This window comes from Schistocerca gregaria, chromosome 1 (assembly GCF_023897955.1).
Source record: "Schistocerca gregaria isolate iqSchGreg1 chromosome 1, iqSchGreg1.2, whole genome shotgun sequence".
Classification (NCBI taxonomy): Eukaryota; Metazoa; Arthropoda; class Insecta; order Orthoptera; family Acrididae; genus Schistocerca; species Schistocerca gregaria.
The window spans coordinates 862,429,824-862,450,181 of NC_064920.1; the positions used below are offsets into that span (position 1 = coordinate 862,429,824).

Genomic DNA, 20,358 nt, shown 5'->3' on the forward strand with positions numbered 1-20,358 from the left:
GGTTCCGGACTGAGCGCCTAGAGCAAAAGGAGGGCGGACACGATGTTAGTAGGTATCCTCAGACTTTTGTCACCTTAGGATATGCAGGGGTTAGCGATTTATGATCCACTGTTCATAATTACTAACGGTACTTTCAAAAACGCTTCTCTGTTGTGTATTTGTTTCCGTTACTAATGGTGTGCAAAACTTGAAGACGAAAGTAACTTTCTTACGGTGTGTCACGGCCAAGTAGCGTAGCTCGATGAAAGCTGGGCCACACACAGAAAGATCTGCCTGTAGCAGAAAGGACAGTAAGTAACGGAAAGAAATAAGTAGTGAGAAGAACGTAACACTTATTCAAATACAATAATTACCCTGAGGTCACCAAGATCTATCAGGGTCCATTGGATATTACAAAAGGGTGATGGGAGTCATAGTTCTTAATACACCACAAATGACAGTATATGAGCTACAACGTGCGTCCAGACTGCCCACAACGTAGGTAAGGAGTTCTTGTGTCAGAGTGATTCACTGGCTCACCAGCGCGGTTGACAACTATTGGATGACCTTCGGTGCATATGGAAGTGCTGCAGCACTTGGTCCCAACGCATCCCACACGTCCTCGATGGTCCAGGCGCGCCAGTCCATTCGCCGAATATCGCCTCGTTCCAATAGGTCCTCCATGTGCTCTGTTCGATGCTGTCGCTCATTGTCATCCATGAAACTGAAGACTGAATGCCATCTTGAAAAGTCTCGCATAGGGTAGAAGTACAGTATCGCAATAACGTCGGTCAGTGAGTGTATCATGTTCAAAGATCTGTAGGTCAGTACGCCCATGCAACATTATTTTGGCCTGAGTAGTGCAGCAACTCGACGTGACATGAACTCAACAAGTCGCTGTTAGACCCTGCAGAAATAATGAACAACGGTGCCTATAGCCGTCCATAATTGCCGAAGTCTTGCCGGTGCAGGATTTTGTGCATGAACTGAGGCCTCGATTAAGTACCATAAATGTTCGATGAGAGTCATGTCCGGTGATCTGAAAGGATAGATCATTCACTCGTATTGTTCAAAATGTTCATCAAAGCAATCGGGAACATGGCACATTGTCATCCATAAAAATTCCATCGTTCAATGGCTGCAAATGGTCTCTGAGTAGCCGAACATAACCATTTCCAGTCAGTGATCTGTTCAGATGGACTAGAAGACGTAGTGCATTCCATGTAAACACACCCCTCACAGTTATAGAGCCACAAGCGGCTTGCACAGTGCCTTGTTGACAATGTGGGTCCATGGCTTCGAGGGGTCTACGCTACACTCGAACTCTACCATCAGCTCTTACCAACTGAAATCGGGACTCGTCTGATAAGGTCACGATTTTCGAGTCGTCTGGGGTCCAACCGATATGGTCACAAGTTTAGGAGAGACTCTGCAGGCGAAGTGGTGCTGTTAGCAAAACCCCTCACGTCGGTCATTTGCTACCATAGCCCATTAACGTCAAATTCCGTTGCACTATCCTAACGTCGAACGTCCCACGTTGATTTCTGCTGTTATAGCACGCAGTTTCGCTTGGCTGTTAGTACTGACAACTCTACGTCTACATCTACATCCATACTCCGCAAGCCACCTGACGGTGTGTGGCGGAGGGTACCTTGAGTACCTCTATTGGTTCTCCCTTCTGTTCCAGTCTCGTATTGTTCGTGGAAACGAAGATTGTCGGTAGGCCTCTGTCTGATCTCTAATCTCTCTGATTTTATCCTCATGGTCTCTTCGCGAGATATACGTAGAAGTTAGCAACATACGGCTTGACTCCTCGGTGAAGGTACGTTCTCGAAACTTCAACAAAAGCCCTTACCGAGCTACTGAGCGCCTCTCTTGCAGAGTCATCCACTAGAGTTTATCTATCATCTCCGTAAAGCTTTCTAGATTACTAAATGATCCTGTAACGAAGCACGCTCCACTCCGTTGGATCTTCTCTCTATCAACACTACCTAGTACAGATCCCACACCGGTGAGCAGTATTCAAGCAGTGGGCGAACAAGTGTAGTGTAACCTACTTACTTTGTTTTCGGAGTGCATTTCCTTAGGACGCTTCCAATGAATCTCAATCTGGCATCTGCTTTACCGACGATGAATTTTATGTGGTCATTCCATTTTAAATCACTCCTAATGCCTACTCCCAGATAATTTATGGAATTAACTGCTTCCAGTTGCTGACCTGCTATATTGCAGCTAAATGATAAAGGAACTTTCTTTCTATGTATTCGCAGCACATTACGCTTGTCTACATTGAGATTGAATTGCCACTCTCTGCACCATTCGTCGATTCGCTGCAGATCCTCCTGCATTTCAGTACAATTTTCCATTGTTACAACCTCTCGATATACTAGAGCACTATCCGCAAAAAGCCTCAGTGAACTTCCGATGTTATCCACAAAAGTCATTTATGTATATCGTGAATAGCAACAGACCTACGACACTCCCCTGCGGCACACCTGAAATCACTCTTACTTCGGAAGACTTCTCTCCATTCAGAATGACGTGCTGCGTTGTGTTATCTAGGAAATCTTCAATCCAATCACACAATTGGTCTGATATTCCATATACTCTTACTTTGTTCAATAAACGACTGTGGGGAACTGTATCAAACGCCTTGCGGAAGACAAGAAACACGGCATCCACCTGGTAACCTGTGTCTATGGCCCTCTGAGTCTCGTGGACGAGTAGTGCGAGCTAGGTTTTACACGATCGTCTTTTTCGAAACCCATGCTGATTCCTACAGAGTAGATTTCTAGTCTCCAGAAAACAACGCAAACACCGCTGTTCTCCGTTATTAAGTGAACGTGGTCGGCCACTGCGTTGACAGTGGGAGAGGTAATGTCTCGGCACACTCTTGACTCTCTGGATCTCGGAATATTGAATTACCCAACTATTTCGGAAATGGAATTTCTATGCACCTAGCTCAGGCAGCCATTGCACGTTCAACGTCTTTTAATTCCCTGCGTGCGACCACAATTACGTCGGAAATATTTTCACGCGTATCGCCTAACTACAAATGACAGCTGCGCCAATGCGGTGCCTTTTTATGCCACGTGTACACAGTATTACCGCCATCTGTATATGTACATTTTGTTATCGCATGGCTTTTGTCACATCAGTGTTTGGCGAGAGGCGGGAACTCGTGATCCATCCAGGAACATTGTCACACATGTTGGTTACCCCCATTCTCACCCCTCCCCCCAAGCACGTGCGTTGGGATGACATATTCCAGCACGGCCACACGCAACAGTGACCATCCAGCAGTTATCGATCGCATTGGTGGAGGAATGGAACCTCGCAATAACAACAACTCGTTACGCTTCAGAGCATATACTACCATCCGTGGTGATCATTAAGACATTAATAACAACGTCATCCTTTTGTAATGTCCATTGGACCATCGTAAATTGCGATAACTTCTGTGTAATCGTCTTTGAATAGATGTGACACTTCGTTTCGTTTCACTGCGTATTGCCACCAGTTACCTATACTGAATCACTTCTTTTTATCTCTGGTCTAAATTTCATCGTGTTATGTTACTTGGCAGTGACACAACATGAGGAAGTTACTTTCGTCCTTCAGTTTTCCACGGCATTGTCTATAATAGAGTAATGAAGTAACTTGAGCCCCACTAAACATTAAGAATTATCTGAAATATTTACTGTGTTGTAAAAATATTTTTACGTACCATGGGGACAAGTTCCTTACACGAAAACAAGAAAAAATTGACATAAACCTTCGTACAAAAATACTTCATTTTCAAGTTACCAATAAAAGTTGACGTTCAACCTCTTTCCATTTACAACCGAACAGCTTCATTTATTTATGCACCTGTCTCACTCATTTATCGTAGATGGCACTGTGTTGCCAGCGAGACTTGTTTATATTCGTCAATCGTCACTAATCACAGTGTCGATTGTGCACATGTACTACAGGTGGTGAGTTAAATGCAAGTGCTCCTTTCAAAGATGGCAGGGTATTCATTACGTGAGCAGGCAGACATGGTCTTATTGTACGGCAGCACGAATTGTAATGGACACGTGGTTACACGCCTGTATCACATGGAGTTTCCGAAACAAAGCTGTGTATTGTCGAGTTCCTGAGATGGGATCATAGCATCACAGACTACTGACTGAGGAAGAACATGTGTTGCTCCTACGGTTGACCAGCAACGGCATGTTCTACGGGCTGTGGACGAAAAGCTAGGTACCTGCGCAAGGCACGTGGTTCTGGGACGTGATACATCTCCAATGTAAGTAACGAGGGTACTTCACAGGCAATTCATTTATGCGCATCATCTTTAACGTATACTGGGTCTTACGTCTGCTAATCGTGCAGCACAGGAGAACTTTCCACCCGATATTGTTTTGCACAAACCAAGAATCCTTTGGTTGTCTCTTTCATTTTGTTTTTAGACGTGACAGTGTTTGGAAGAGATGGACTAACAAGTGTCCACATATAGGCCGATCGCAATCCTCATGCTACATTACAGGTAAGATATCAGCATCAGTTTCAGATTGATTTGCAGGACGGAATTGTGATGGCTGGTAAGGCCATAAGTCTCCCAATACGTCTTACAGATTCTGTTATTTGGATTTTATTCAGAACTCCCTCCAAGACCTATTAGAAGATGTGTCGCTTCAAATGAGAAGAAATATGTGGTTTATGCATGATGTAGCTCCATCACATTTCAGTCTCAATATTCGAGATCCACTGGCTGGTATCTACCATGACAGACGAACAGCTACAGGAGAACTTTCCCCTGACCTCAGTTATTTAGATTATCGCGTCTGGGAGGGGGGGTGGCGCCATAAGCTACTGATCTATGCAGCTGTGCAGCAGACCACCCAGATGCAGAAACTGTATAGCGATGTGTCATGGAATCCTGTGAACCATTAAGAACTGTCAGGCAGTACCTGAAAAGGTGCGAGAGTCCGCGATTCTACGATACCTTGAGTGGTTAGAAGCCAGAGAGGTATATTCCCAGCATTCACATTGAGTTTATGTGTTGAAGAGCTCCAAACACATAAACTGTTATAAACTGTTAATTTTCGCTAATAATTCGAAAAAGAAAGGCTTTTCTGACATATGTTTCAATGAACCATTTTCTAGTTTTGGGGTACAGAACATGTCCCCAAAGTAGGTAAAAGTATGTTTGAAACACACTGTATGAAAATATACAACAGCTTTTGGCGTTTCCGTGATGCCGTTCTTTATATGCGTCGAAAGTGTGCAGCACTTGTAAAATATTATCGCCGCATCATGATTAGGTTAATCAGAGATTAAATGGCCTTTGGGGCTAGCAATGACATTCCTAAATGAAGTAATTAATTATGGCTATAATCTGGTTTGTGCTTTTATGTGTGTTACACGGCAGATGAGAGCAACCAAATAGACGGTACTGATTAGACGGTATAGAGGTAAGAGTGCAGTAACTTTTAATAATTTAAAAGTTAATAACTTTGGCCAAGATAGCATTGAGTCTTCTGTCAAAGTACACATATAATAATCTCTAGTTGACCCTTACCCAGTCTGTCCAAAACGTTACGAGTCTGGGTTAATAAAAAAATAGAGAGATATTGAGATGGTGGTTTTAATTCCTCAGGTGTTCTACATACTACCCTACCAGTTGAGTACTAGATATATGACAGTCATAAAGCCACGTGAAACTGTCAAAAAAAATTTTCTTTCAGATGTTGTTCAGTTTGCATATCGCTATTCCTTCAGTGTCAATTACGTCGTCAAAGCGTTGACCTTCTTATGAACTTCTGCACTTTGTCGATTTTTGGTAGATTTGTATTGTTGACAACAAGTTTCGTCAGCTGTGACGATATTTTCTAGAAAATAATTGTCCACGTCTTGCATTTCAATATAGACGCAGCAGGCGTCCAGGAATCATGGTGTGCAGCATAAAGTTTCCACACACTTTCTCCCTCAAAACATGCCAGAGAATGTCTTGAACACCTGATCTGCAGATTTTGCTCCAATGCGATTTGTGACACAACAACTTTGAAACTCTATGGCCGCACGTCCACTGTTAAACACCGCCTGCTCGCAACAGACTGGTCGAATGCATATTGTTATTTACATAGTTAAACCAAGCTGCCACTCCAGTTACAGCGCTAATGTCGCTTATTCATCGGGAATTCTGCTGACTTTTTGGATGAACGTAGGTGCTCGTTTCCAGCACACACTGCTGGCAACGCGATTCATCTTTTCACGCACTATTTACAGCCAAAAATAAACATTCAAATTTTTAGGCAATAGACTAAACTTACCTCCAGAATGAGATTTTCACTCTTCAGCGGAGTGTGCGCTGATATGAAACTTCCTGGCAGATTAAAACTGTGTGCCGGACCGAGACTCAAACTCGAGACCTTTGCCTTTCGCGGGCAAGTGCTCTACCAACTTTCTTTTTTATGTTAATCTCATTTTGTTCGTTTTCGCTCGTTGTATCTACTCGGGGCGAACGTCTCAAGACACCCCTTTTATATCGCCGTTGATCCATTAACTCAGTTTTTTTTTATTTTAATTACGGAGGGCAGCTAACCCTCTGACCAAACACTCTGAGTTACCGTGCCGGCATGAACTGACCTACCCAAGCACGACTCACGCCCCGTCCTCACAGCTTTACTTATGCCAGTATCTCGTCTCCTACCTTCCAAACTTTACAGAAGCTCTCCTGCGAACCTTGCAGAACTAGCCCTCCTGAAAGAAAGTATATTGCAGAGACCTGGCTTAGCCACAGTCTGGGGGATGTTTCCAGAATGAGATTTTCACTTTTCAGTGGAGTGTGCGCTGATATGAAACTTCCTGGCAGATTAAAGCTGTGTGCCGGACCGAGACTCGAACTCTATACCTTTGCCTTTCGAGGACAAGTGCTCTACCAATTGATCACTTGCCCGCTTAAGGCAAAGTTCCTGAGGTCGAGTCTTGGTCCGGCACACAGTTTTAATCTGCCAGGAAGTTTCATAACCTTACTTTGATGTTACATTTATTTATGTTCTACATCTCTTAGTTTCTAAACTGCGATGACATAAGTAAGCCAGTTTTAGGAACAGCACACTGATATGCGTCTAGCGCTTCGCCGCGACATTTATGAAACGACGATTTCCGAGGCCGTGGACTACACATAACCGAGCGACAAATGAAAGTGCTCGTCATAAACAGGTGGGCTGTCTAGCAGCGTGTTGAGAGAGTGCTCGCCGAGCTGCTCGTAATGAGGAAGCGAATGCTCGCCTCCGGCGGGGAGAGACGACCCACCTGTGGTGGCGCGACCGGTCGATAGCGCGTGGCGTTTCCTTGGCAACGGCGCGGTGCACGCCGGGAGGCGCCCGGGGGCCTCGCCGCCTCGGCCTCCGCCTACCCCACGCAGTCGCCGGTTGCAGCCCGCGTCGAGAGGAGCGTCAGTAGACCAGACCCGGCGCCAGCAGCTGCCACTTGCACGGTAACAGCGCGCTGCCGCCACTCCACGCTAACCGGGGGTTACCTCCCAACACAGAACTGACAGTAGCCTATATCGTGACGATCGCACGCGAAGCCTAAGTGCTCATTGTTAACACTGACAGAAGCGAGAGACGCCTCTCCTTCCGTACGCTTAGATTCAAAGAAAATAATTCAGCGACCTGTCAAGGAATTGTACACACATAATTTTTCATTAATTATGGTTCTTATCATAATTTACAAGTTACATCGGTTGAAATTTCTCAGGGAATGGTGCAGCGTCTTTGTCTGACTGAAAGGCTATCGATTGCTGTGTATTATCTAGCAGCTAACGAGTATCATTCGAGACGACAATGGCAGAGACATCATAACTGCTGATGACATTCGGTAATGTTAAGTGAAACGAAATTTTACTAAATTTTGTCACAATTACGAATATTTTTGACATCAGCCGTATTAGGTATGGAAATTGGTGATGCATGCAAATTTGTGCCGAACTGGGACTCAAACCGAGATTTCCTGACTATGGCGATCGGCAATCCGTGCATCCTTCCAGGACCGATCGAAGCCTCCATACGCCACTGGTCGCTACTTACCTGGATTTGCACAACATGGTTAATTGGACGAATGTGTCCAACGTTAATATTACCATTGTCTTGCCTGTCTAGGCTGTAATACTTACTACTACAGTGTCTACTCCTTCAGACGTATTCGGAGACTCTTGTGGCATATGGAGGTTTGGTTTGGTCTTCGAAGCACGCATCGACAGACAACATGGTTGAGAATAACGCTCACGATAAGCTGGAAAGCCGGGTCCGAGTCCCGGCACAAAGTTTCATGTGTCACCAGTAGGTATGGTTTCTCTGCCTAATACAGCTGACGTCAAATATATTTGCAATCGCGACAGAATTTCGTAATATTACTACAGCTACAGATTGCCAACAATATCTGTTTCTTCAGACATACGTGCCTCTCTAAAGGAACAGATATTGTAATAATAAGTAAATCTTAAGTTAAGTGAAAGCTTTCATTTAATAGTATTATCTTAACGAAGTTCATACACTGTGTGGGTACTGAGGTCGAGGTTTCACTATCGATGGATGCTCATCTACAATGCGAAGGAAATGTAAGTCGTGGTGACAATAGGGACCATTCTGAACGGGAAGTGTCATGTAAACATATGCCAAATTCTAAATAATTTCCGTGAGGTTGCCGTTTGACTCACAAAGTATTTGTCATGTTGGCACTTTACATGTTTGCGTCACTTTCACAAAGATATCGCCTTGGTAGTATTCTCTGCATGGAACGTAAGTATAACAGGATAGAGCCCATGTGCACTGCTCTCAATGAACCAATCCCTGGAACTGTCGTTGAAACGTTGTTGCATGCCTACAAGGCTCACCCTAGGTTTCGCCACTATCGTATCCTTCATGAAGCTAGTTAAAGTCTGAAATCTACAGCCCCAACACAAGATAATTTGGTCAATCTTCACAAAAATGTTTGAGGATATGTCAAAAGAGGTTTCAATTAGCATCCGAGCGGAAAAAAATGGGATGAAGCTGGCCTTGTCGTTCAAATGGTCCAAATGGCTCTGAGAACTATGGGACTTAATTGCTGAGGTCATCAGTCCCCTAGAACTTAGAAGTCCTTAAACCTAACTAACCTAAGGCCAACCTAAGGACATCACACACACACCCATGCCCGAGGCAGGATTCGAACCTGCGACCGTAGCGGTCGTGCGGTTCCAGACTGTAGCGCATAGAACCGCTCGGCCACTCCGGCTGGCTCCGATGTCGTCACAGGGCACTAGTTGCAATGGAAAACTGACCACACAAACCACAAAAAGTAATCATCTCTTACTTGATCGTCAACTAAGGCGCTGTTGTTACTGACATTGTGGAGACATTTGAGAACGGAGCCTGCGTTATGCCATGGTCCCCTTGCCTGGGGAGTGTCAGTTCATAACGTGTCTCCATTTCTTGCTCAAACAGCCTGTAGGAGATCGCAGTGAACGATGTTTCATCTAGCAGCGAATTAGAGCATGAAACCATAATATCTGGGTTGACTGGAGAGCTACGTTATCCTTACGTAAAAAAATTGGCGTTAGTTTGGAGGATAGCTGATTCTCGTTTCTGCACACTTCATCTCGCATTTCATCCTAGCTCTAACCATCAATTTTATGTGTTGTTAACTTCAAAATAAATGTGGGTATGGTTACTTTCCTTCTCAGTACATTAATTCGACTGCCATTGTGCATGACTCCAGTATCTCAGGCTTTATACTTCCATGTATAAGTAGAAATAGTTATTTGTTTCTCCGTTTCTTATCTCTTACTGATTCAGAATTTATAGGCACCTGTATTTTATTAGATCACTTTACTTTCTCTATGAAAAGGTTGATTTTTTTCTGTTAAGCTGTAGTACTCACTAATTAAACATGTAGCCTGGTAATCTTAGAAAACGGAGAAGATCAACGACAATGATTGTCTGTGTGGTACGTACGATATATGTGAAAAGTAAAGCAGCAAGCGAGGCGAGGTGCTGTTTGAAGCGCCCAGTGCTGCAGGGACCACGCCTCCACTGGAGACGGCGTGCGGTTGCCTTCCTGCGACTTGACGACCACCTCGCTTTGTCTTGATGACCGGTCCTGCAGTTTAACATGAAACCACAACCCGCACTCTTCATGTACTTGGGCACTGTCATAGCTAAAAACCTCACTGAGTAGCAGAATATATCTGGAGATCCATGGGAGAATGACCCGCAACCACATAGAATTGTCACCTGCCTCTTACTCACGGAGACAACGAACCAAAACAACAGAAGATCAATAAAATATATGATTTGCTCCTGTTTGCGAAAGAATTACACACAGTTAAAGATAAAACCTGCAGGAAACCCTGCTAAAACATAATTATTAACGATTATTTTTATTTTAAAATCTTTGAAATGTTTGATTACGAACTGATACGCACACATACAGACCACCATGTTTTGCAGCTCTTATTTGTTCTGAACATGCCGAAACGCTCAGGGGGCTTCAGAAATTCACGAAAGTCTTATTCATGGTGTATCTACGCATAAAACTGAACGTCTTTTCTACTCAGAGTGAGTGTTGGCGGCAGCATTGTTACACGTCAGACGCCAAGCATAAGGGTCTTTGATCCTGTTTGGCCCTGCACTTCTTTTTCTGTTATTGTCACCTGTAACAATGCTTCAGTCCGTCTATGATTAGTTAGGGAATCGGTATTTAGGTCGGAAGGAAGTCCTTATCTTAAAACTTTCAGTCGAAGGATTACTGTTTAATGTACCGCTGACGACGAAATTATTAGAGATGGAGAACAAGCACGATATGTGGAACGAAATCGTCCACGTTATTTTCAAAAGAATCCTCCCTGCATCGCCTTAAGCCATTTAGCGGAACCACAGTGAACCTAAGTCTGGATGAAGCGACTGGGATTTGAATGCCCTTCCTCCAGCGTCTCAATCACGACGTCACCTCTTTCGGTACCTTCAACAGGCCCATGATTATTAAATCACTGTGGTGTTCAACTAGCCTTCAGACTGGTGAATGACGAACTTTACAGACAAGTTACGTAGCGATTAGGAGGGAGGTACATGTTTCATCGAGGCAGTGGATGGAGCACCAGCTGGGTTCGGATTAGGATGTCATTTACAAAGAAACCATCTCGCAGCTGGCATACTGTCCCAAGAATCGTATGAAGCGATTTAGGGAAACAACAAATACCGGAAATAGGGGCCGGCTGGAGTGGCCTGCGGTTCTAGGCGCTACAGTCTGGAACCGATTGACCGCTACGGTCGCAGGTCCGAATCCTGCCTCGGGGATGGATATGTGTGATGTCCTTAGGTTAGTTAGGTTTAAGTAGTTCTAAGTTCTAGGAGACTTATGAGCACAGCACTCAAGTCCCATAGTGCTCAGAGCCATTTGAACCTGAAATAGCATCATCGCACGGGAATTTGAATCCCTATCTTCCTTAATACGAGTCCAGGACCTTAACAAGTACGCCATCTCGATCGTCCATAACAAGTAAAGAAGCATCGCTACTGTCCACTGTGGGGATTGACTTAACGTGGTATCCTAGCCTCAACGCGTAACGGCCTGGTTCTCAAGAAATCACGTCACTAAAAAGTAAAAAGAAAACAAGGAAAATCAAGATTCAACATGCCGTCGATGACGAGGTCTTCAGAGACTACTTTTAAGTACTAACCGCGCACTTCCAGCCATTTCCGGACAGTAATAACCAATGTGCATCATCCTGCTCAAAATGGAATCTTACTCTTTATATTGCGATTACCCTGTAGAAATGGACGTGATATCCGGGGGTAGATTCACAAGTTCGAATGGGAAAGGAAATTCCTTTCAAAGGAACCGTCCCGGCATTTTCTTTAATGAATTTATGGAAATCGCGGAAAAACTAAATCAGGATAGTCGGACGGGGATTTCGACCACCCGCCACTGCGCCTCTTACCATTGAGGACTTGTCAAAGTACTTCTACTGCAAAACCTTCATTGTTCATTCCAGAAAGGATCTCTCCTGAAGGCATGCCTCTTTCAGCCCCTTTTGCCTGCTAATGAGCTGTGCACACTCCTGATAGAGCTTAAAACTTCGCTCTGCAAAGGTCTTCCCCTTTCCGGCAGCAAATACGAAGTCGCTGCATGAAAGAGCTCCTGACATGGTGGAGACAATTTTACGAGAGTGCCAATAAAGTCAGTGATGACGACGATAACCTGCTGAACATATCTGAATAATCGAAGGAAAATAAGATATATCTTTACCGCACTTACAGATTGCCACCGCGTGTGAGAACATTGAAATAACTTTTTTTTAAACATTTTCTGTTTACTTGCGTCGATTCCTTTGCAGTGTTTTAGAAATGCTAACATTTTCCCCCTGGACTGTAACTAAAAGGTCTTTTTACGCAAAAGAAATAAGTAATCATGGTTGACAAAATAAACGATAAGATATGAATGCACTTAATAACGAGTTGTAACTTGAGAATGGCATAATGGGATGAAATTGCGATTGTCAATGAATGCAATTAACAAGAGTCCAGGCAGAAAATGTTGTCGTTTCTAAAGTTGAGTCACATAAACTGCTCATGGTTAATGGAAAACTTTTGTCAGGTATATCTGAATATACATGGTCCAGCCATGTTAAAGTGACAAACGTCTATATTCGACCACTTGCAGTGGCGGAAAACATTACCAGACACTTTCGTAATTCGACACTTTTTTGCTCTGCAAAATCGAAAATGATTATGATCACTGACTTTCGGTCCAAGGGTGGAAGCACTCCCGAAACGGCTAAGTTTGTAAACGGTTCGCATGACAGCGTGGTTAAAGTATATCTTGCGTGGGAAAATAGCGCTATCTAAAACCGGCAACGAGGCAACTGTAGGGAACCAAGGGCCATAGATGACGGAGATGAACGACGGCTGCAGAGATGTTTATGGGCGAGTAAGCGTGCAACTGTTAAGTAATTGACCGCCCAGATGAACCGAGGGCGTACCATTTGTGTTTCTCAGCGGCTGTTCAGCTTTGCCGCGTATGGACCTCCGCACCCGGCGCCTGGTCCGTGAACCCATGCTGACTACCGTTCATCAGCTACGAAGGCTAGAATTTGCACACACGCCTGTATGGCAACAGGACGTCCACTGAGTGTCGACAGGTGGTCTTTTCAGATGAACAACATCTTATGCTCCATCAGACGGATGGCCGTTGGTGTGTACGACGTGAAACGTCTGAAACATCTGAAAACATGCTGCAACACTCATCGGGACGGTCCAGACCGGATGAGGAAGAGTTATGGTTAAGGGAATGTCTTCATGGCGTTCCCTGGCTGATCCCGTCATTCCAGAAGGCACAATGGATCAACACAAGCATGCATCTATCCTTGGGGATCATGTGCACCCCTACATGCAGTTTGTTGTTCCTCGACAGGGTGGCATTTACCAGCAGGATTACGCAACGAGTCACATATTCGTGTTTCTAAGAGCATCAGGATCAGTTTACCGTACTCTCCAGGCCACCAAACTTCCTGGATTTAAAATCAATCGACAATCTGTGGAACCACCTCGATCGGACTGCTCACGGCGTGGATCCTCTACAGAGAGACCTGGAGCAGCTGGCCACGGCACTGGAACCAGCATCACTCCACATCCCCGTCCGTACATCCCAGAACCTCACTGACTGTCTACCTGAACGGCTCGCAATCGTCCGCCCTGCAAAAGTTGGTTTTATAGGCTTTTGACCGGTGGTCACCTCACTTTGACTGGATAGTGTGCCTCATTGTCACTCATCACCTGTTCGTAATGCAGCAGAGATCATTCCAAAACTAGCCTTGCGCAAGGGTATCTCTTTAACGACATGACGATGATGAAGACATAAGGAAAGAAAGGTATAATGCCAGCCTCCACGGCCGAGTTGGCTTAACTGCAGGAAGGCACAAGCTGTCGATCTCAGGTAATTCGAATCCCAATCTTACAAGAAACGTTTATCTCCGGACCAGCGGGTGTAAAATTATCGGTTTCAATATTGTGTAATCATATTTTTCTTTGAAACATACGTTTCTCTCCTTTGTGCTATGAAATAAGTATTACCTTTGAACACCGTTAATGGCTAACTGATTATCTGGTGAGGACGTTAAGCACAAAAATTCCTGCAGAGGTTTGTACTAAGTAGCTCGATCAGCATGAAGTGGCTCATTCAGGTATTTACACCAGCTGGTCCGGAGATAAACGTTTCTTGTAAGATTGGGATTCGAATTACCTGAGATCGACAGCTTGTGCTTTCCTGCAGTTAAGCCAACTCGGCCGTGGAGGCTGGCATTATACCTTTCTTTCCTTATGTCTTCATCATCGTCAGGTATTCCAAAGAAGGTATTCCGTTTTAGTGTACGAAGAATATACTTGGTGATTTCGGAAGGAGGAGAAGTCATGTAACTACTTTGAAGCAAAAACCTATCCTTTTACGGACACTAATGGCCATTTCCCAATGGGTATTATCCTGCTGAGCGTCGAACTCCTTCTTCATAGATTAATATAAACATATTGGGGTGGGTTTGACGACCGACGGCGGATTCACTTACAAATATTTCGCTGCTGTATTCAATTTGGATTAATAGGCCTTCATGAGTTCATGAAAACATTTGTCGGAAATACAGTTGCCCCCATCTTTCGTCTGCTGTCAACTATGTTTGGGCGTCCGCAGCTCGTGGTCTCGCGGTCGCTTTCTCGCTTCCCTAGCACGGGGTCTCGGGTTCGATACCCGTCGGGGTCAGGGACTTTCACCTGCCTCGAGACTGGGTGTTTGTGTTGTCCTCATCATTTCATCCTCATCATGAAAGTGGCGAGATTGCACTGAGCAAAGGTTGGGAATTTCTACGGGCGCTGATAACAGCGCAGTTGAGCGCCCCACAAGCCAAACATCATCATCATATGTTTGAGCTACAAGGTCTTTCAAGACGCTTCTAGTCCGGCAATTCGACGTCGATTTCCTCTTATACGTCCAATCCGTAATCACCCAGAGGTGGGTACTTACTCACTGCCAGTCGGCAACAGTTCAGTTCAGATGCTGTTGGGGAAATGTTTCCGTCTACGTAACGCCGTTAGTATGTACGTTGACATCCCAAGTCTGCGTCGGAGCCCAGTAATCAACTGGTGCTGCTGTACACATTGTCATTCCGAGGAGCTGTTCTGCTTTCACGCATCGTAGCAGTCAGTATTCATCGTGGACATCAACGGCACGTAGAGCTACACAGCTTACACGATAATTATTCACAACGTTGAACAGCTTGCGATGTTATTTCATCATAAGTTTCGAAACTTAGTTTTCATATATACTGGCAACGTTGACCCAAAACATACGTTATTGTTTTCGAATATGGCGAAATTTCTACGAATAAATAGCTCCCCACCAGTAATTATTTTATGAAGTTTAAATAACCACTTCGAACATTAATTCCCAGCTTAAGAGAGAGTGCATAGGAGTGCATAGGACAATGGATGGCTTTAAATTATGTCGCCATGCTATGTGTGTTTAGTGCCACTTTCAATATAAAAGACTAGAACAAAAATTACTTAGAAAACTGTTCCTTGATTTACACACGTACGCAAGACTGCAAAGAGCCTACAAATTTACTACCCCAGTGGACATAGTGTGACTCTACACTTAATGTTTCTCGTTCCGATTTAAGAGACCACTGGTCGCTTTGGAGTGCTGCTGACAGACCGGTACCAGGTGGTGATGCGATCCTCCAACGCAGCCGTCAATTATGCCTGTGAAGTGGTGTGTATGTGCCCCTTGGTTGTATGAAGAAGGGACGACATAGGAGCTTAACAAAACGTCAGAAACGAGCTATTTCTGCTGCTCTTGGACACACCGGGGACAAGAAGTGTTGGTTAGAATATCTTGAGTCATAGGCAGCGGAGGTAAGTGACTGTTTGTGCATTGTAACCAGTTTCAGAGCGAACACTGCGTATGAAACTGCATCAGTCGACATTTTCAGTCGGGTACCTGGTAGAAAACGTTGTTTCTCATTGCGCACATAAACATGCATGGGCCAAACAACATAGAAACCGCGCCGTGGCTGAATCGACGCGCGTAGTGTGGTCTGGCGAGTCGCGAGTTTCGTTTTTTCAAATGATGGAAGGTGTCGAGTGCACAGAGGACCCAGTGAGGAGTTTAACCCGCTGTGTGTGGGAGCTGTGAGAGGTGTGATCAAAAAATACGGCGAATAATTTTATTAGAAACAAAGTAATAAACGTACATGGAATTTGATTTAATCTCCTTCAAGGTATCGTCCTTGGCTAGCAATAAACTTGTCCTAATGTTGATTCCATGACTGGAAGCATTACTGAAAGGCTCATTTTGGAAGGAAGTTCAGCTGCTCTGTCGTGACCCTCTCAATGTGAGGACTGGTCTCAACACGTTTTCCTTTGAGCACGGTATTAATTTTTGGGAAGAGCCAGAAGCCATATGGTGAGTAAGGCAGATGTTGACAGTAGAAAACCTTATTCCGGCTAAAAATTTGTGAATCAACAGCGAGGTGTTGCACGACGCGTTATCGTGATGAAAAAGAAAGCCGTTAGCCCATTTTTGTCGTCTCTTTTTTCGTACGTTGCAGTACACCCTTTTAAAATTTGGCGTTTGCAATTGTTCTCCTTGGAGCGAATTCTGGTCACATTATGCTCTCGTATCGAAGAAAACAACGAGTGTAACGATGATATTCGATTTTGACTGGCGTACCTCTTTTTGGCGAGAACATTTACTGATTTTCCGTTGGAACTCAGAACTTTCGTCATCTGGATTCATCGATTTTCCATTGGGAACTCTGAATTTTCGTCTCTGGATCGCGCTCACAAACCCACGTTTCATCTCCTGTTACTATTTTGGACATGAAGTCCGGATCTGAATAAAGACGACCCTTGAACTATGTGCAAACTGACTCACGATTTTCCTTCTGTTCATCATGAAAAAGTCTGGGAACAAATTTTGTACTCTCTCGTCTCATTTGCAACTGGTCGATTAAAATGCTTTGCACGGACCCGTTTGAGGTACTAAGTTCTTACGCTTGTTATACGTGCGCTCGTGTTCTGTCGCCTGATACTATCGTGAGCTGTCGATCGCTTCTATAGCTCACATATGACGCGACGTTAATGCGTTAGGGATGGCGGTAACTCGGTTCTTTTCCTCTCCACTTTAAACTAAATATTGCAATCATTCAAAATAACTGGTTTCCGAAATAACCGATTTTAGGTTCTTTATTGCTATTACGTCAAGCAGTAACGTCGAGTTCCAAAAAATTCTGGAAACTTGTAATGAAGGTGAAGGAGCAGGAGCTCACGAGTGGCTGGTAGAAATCTGTCTTATTGTCTGCAGCAGAATTTACTAAGGCGAAGGAGACAGGCGCGATGACAACGACAGGTCACAAGCTGATGACTTCCCTGCGTCATCACTTCCATCATGAAGCAACCGCAAAACTAATGGTTCAGTTACACAGCAGCAGTAAAACTGCATGGATATAAATAAAATTTACTCTCTCTTCCAGCGAACCGCGCGGAATGGCCGCTGTCTCACGGACTGCGTGGCCTCTCCCGCAAGAGGTTCGAGTCCTCCCTCGGGCATGTGTGTGTGTGTGTGTGTGTGTGTGTGTGTGTGTGTGTGTGTGTGTGTGTGTGTGTTGTTAGCATACGTCAGTTTATGAGTTTATGTTGGTTCAAGTAGTGTGTAAGTCTAGGGACCGATGACCTCAGCAGTTTGATTCCTTACGGGTTCACACATATCTGAACATTTTCTTCCAACGAACATTGTGGATGTTTCCTCCTTATATAATGTCGCAAGTTTGTTGTACCTGTTCTCGTTTTAATCTTTCAAGGCAAATGGAGCATTGCACTTTGGTGCTACTGAACTGCGAGAAATACTTCCAGGGTAGCGATGTCCGAGGACGACAGTAAACTACCCTACAGACCAGATGGGGGAAAATCTTGCACACAACACACACTTGCGTACAGTCTTTTTCACACCACGCCTGTTTTTGTTATTAGTGGATAACTGCAATCATTTTTATTAAAATGTTGCTGATCACTTTCTCCAGTTTCTACAATCCATTATTTCAAAGAAATGGATATTCTGCGAATAAACATTACTTGCGTTTTAAAAAGAGTGTTATTTAAAAACAAAAACAGAAATATGCCAGTTTCTTCACTCGGTTATTAGTAAAAAAGATTAAGATACCTGTTATAGGCAAGATCAAACAAATACCGAAAAATACCAGTTATTCAGAACAAAAATAGGCTACCGGTAATGGTTTTAAACAGTCTTCCCTATAATGCGAGTGAAGTTGTGCTAAACACAGAGCCATCTCTGTCTCCAGGGGCTGGCATTATCTTTGTAAAGCGTGCTTACCAACGCATGTATTCTTGCTTGTAATTGTAGGAAATGTGGTGACTATAAATAGGCCAAAATGTAAAATGGTTCAAATGACTCTGAGCACTATGGGACTTAAATTCTGAGGTCATCAGTCCCCTAGAACCTAGAACTACTTAAACCTAACTAACCTAAGGACATCACACACATACATCCACGCCCGAGGCAGGATTCAAACCGGCGACCGTGGCGGTCGCGTGGTTCCAGCTGAAGCGCCTAGAACTGCTTGGCGACACCGGCCGGCGGCTAAATGTCAATAACTGTGTGTGAATTCCTAAGGCACCAAACTGCTGAGGTCATCGGTCTCTATGCTTACACACTACTTAAACTAACTTATGGTAAGAACAACACACACTCCCATGAGCGAGGGAGGACTCGGACCTCCGGCGAGAGGAACCGCGCAGTCCGTGAGATGCCGCCTCTAACCGCGCGGCGGTGGCTATAAGGTAGGCGTTGTAAGCAGCAGTAGCAGCAGCAGCAGCAGCAGCAAAAGGAGCGGAGATGCGAATAAAAGTGGGACAAGGTCGGTGGAAGAGGCTCCCGGCCCAGTGAGCACCGCTTAGGCCGGTCGAGACAAAGGCTACCTTTGTGACGGGAGTATCGACTGCGCCCCTGGCCAGCAGGACGCGGCTGCGTCGCGGACCGCCCACGCGGCGAGCGGCCGTCGCCGCCGCTACCCTCCGGCGCTGCCACCACCAGGTGGCGCTCCGCCCCCGGCAAAAGGTCAGAGGGCGGCGGCGCTGTGGTCCTGGGCGAGATAACGCGCGCGGCTGCCGCGGCAAGTGTTTAAATGTGTGGCTCGCGTGCCTCGGCCCGGCGCCGGGATGAGCCCCCGCTGCCCTCCGGCCTATCACGGAAGTCGCGGATCGCGCCGCCCCTCTATTTGCGGGCAGCTGGGCTGTGGGGACGGCGGTCAAGGCCTCCAGCCCAGGAGCTCCTATCGGCGTCGCGTGCGCGGCCGTCGTTTGGCTTCTGCTGCCCAAACAGGCGCCCGCATCTGCATATTGATTTCCTCGCGCTCCGCTTTTAACGCGTCCGGAAATCAGTGGGTAGAAGTCATTTGTAACCGTTTCAGTGCCCGACGTTGACTACACTCTGCAGGAGTCTGCAGAACGGAGTTCAGCTAATATTCCAGGGCCGCTTTCACCGCTCCCTGTTGCTCTCATACGTGCTGTGCAGAGAAGGTGACTGCTTGCCTGCTCCCTCGTATTCCTTTACATCTTCACTGGGTGTCATATAGGAGGTATATGTACTGATTTTACTGCCTGACAAATGCTAAAAAAATATTTTTCTTAAAAGTCCTGATTTGGCTCAATATTTATGCACAGCCAGAAAAGAAATTGGTACATCCTTTTACTCGTTTACAGTTCACTCAAGTTTTGTTGTTGCAACAGTGCATTTGGAGTGCATGAAATGATTACATTTACAAATCATAGCAAAACTACACTACTGGCCATTAAAAGTTGCTACACCACGAAGATGACATGCTACAGATGCCAAAGTTAACCGACACGAAGAAGATGCTGTGATATGCAAATGATTAACTTTTCAGAGCATTCATACAACGTTGGCGCCGGTGGCGACACCCACAACGTGCTGACATGAGGAAAGTTTCCAACCGATTTCTCATACACAAACAGCAGTTGACGGGTGCTCCTTGGTGAAACGTTGTTGTGATGCCTCGTGTAAGGAGGAGAAATGCGTACCATCACGCTTCCGACTTTGATAAAGGTCGGATTGTAGCCTATCGCGATTGGGTTTATCGTATCGCAACATTGCTGGTCGAGATCCAATGACTGTTAGCAGAATATGGAATCGGTTGGTTCAGGAGGGTAATACGGAACGCCGTGCTGGATCCCAACGGCCTCGTATCACTAGCAGTCGAGATGACAGGCGTCTTAACTGCTTGGCTGTAACGGATCGTGCAGCCATGTCTCGATCCCTGAGTCAACA

The 20,358-nt window shown here is 45.1% G+C and overlaps 1 protein-coding gene across 1 annotated transcript in view; it reads left to right on the plus strand.

Moving 5' to 3' along the window:
* Positions 1 to 7,397: 7,397 nt before the first annotated feature.
* LOC126272919 (WAS/WASL-interacting protein family member 3-like) overlaps positions 7,398 to 20,358 on the plus strand; it is a 300,448-nt gene continuing 287,487 nt past the window's right edge. Inside the window, exon 1 of the mRNA XM_049976208.1 lies at positions 7,398 to 7,465. The gene's annotated coding sequence lies outside the window, so the exon portion shown is untranslated. The remainder of the gene's footprint in view (positions 7,466 to 20,358) is intronic.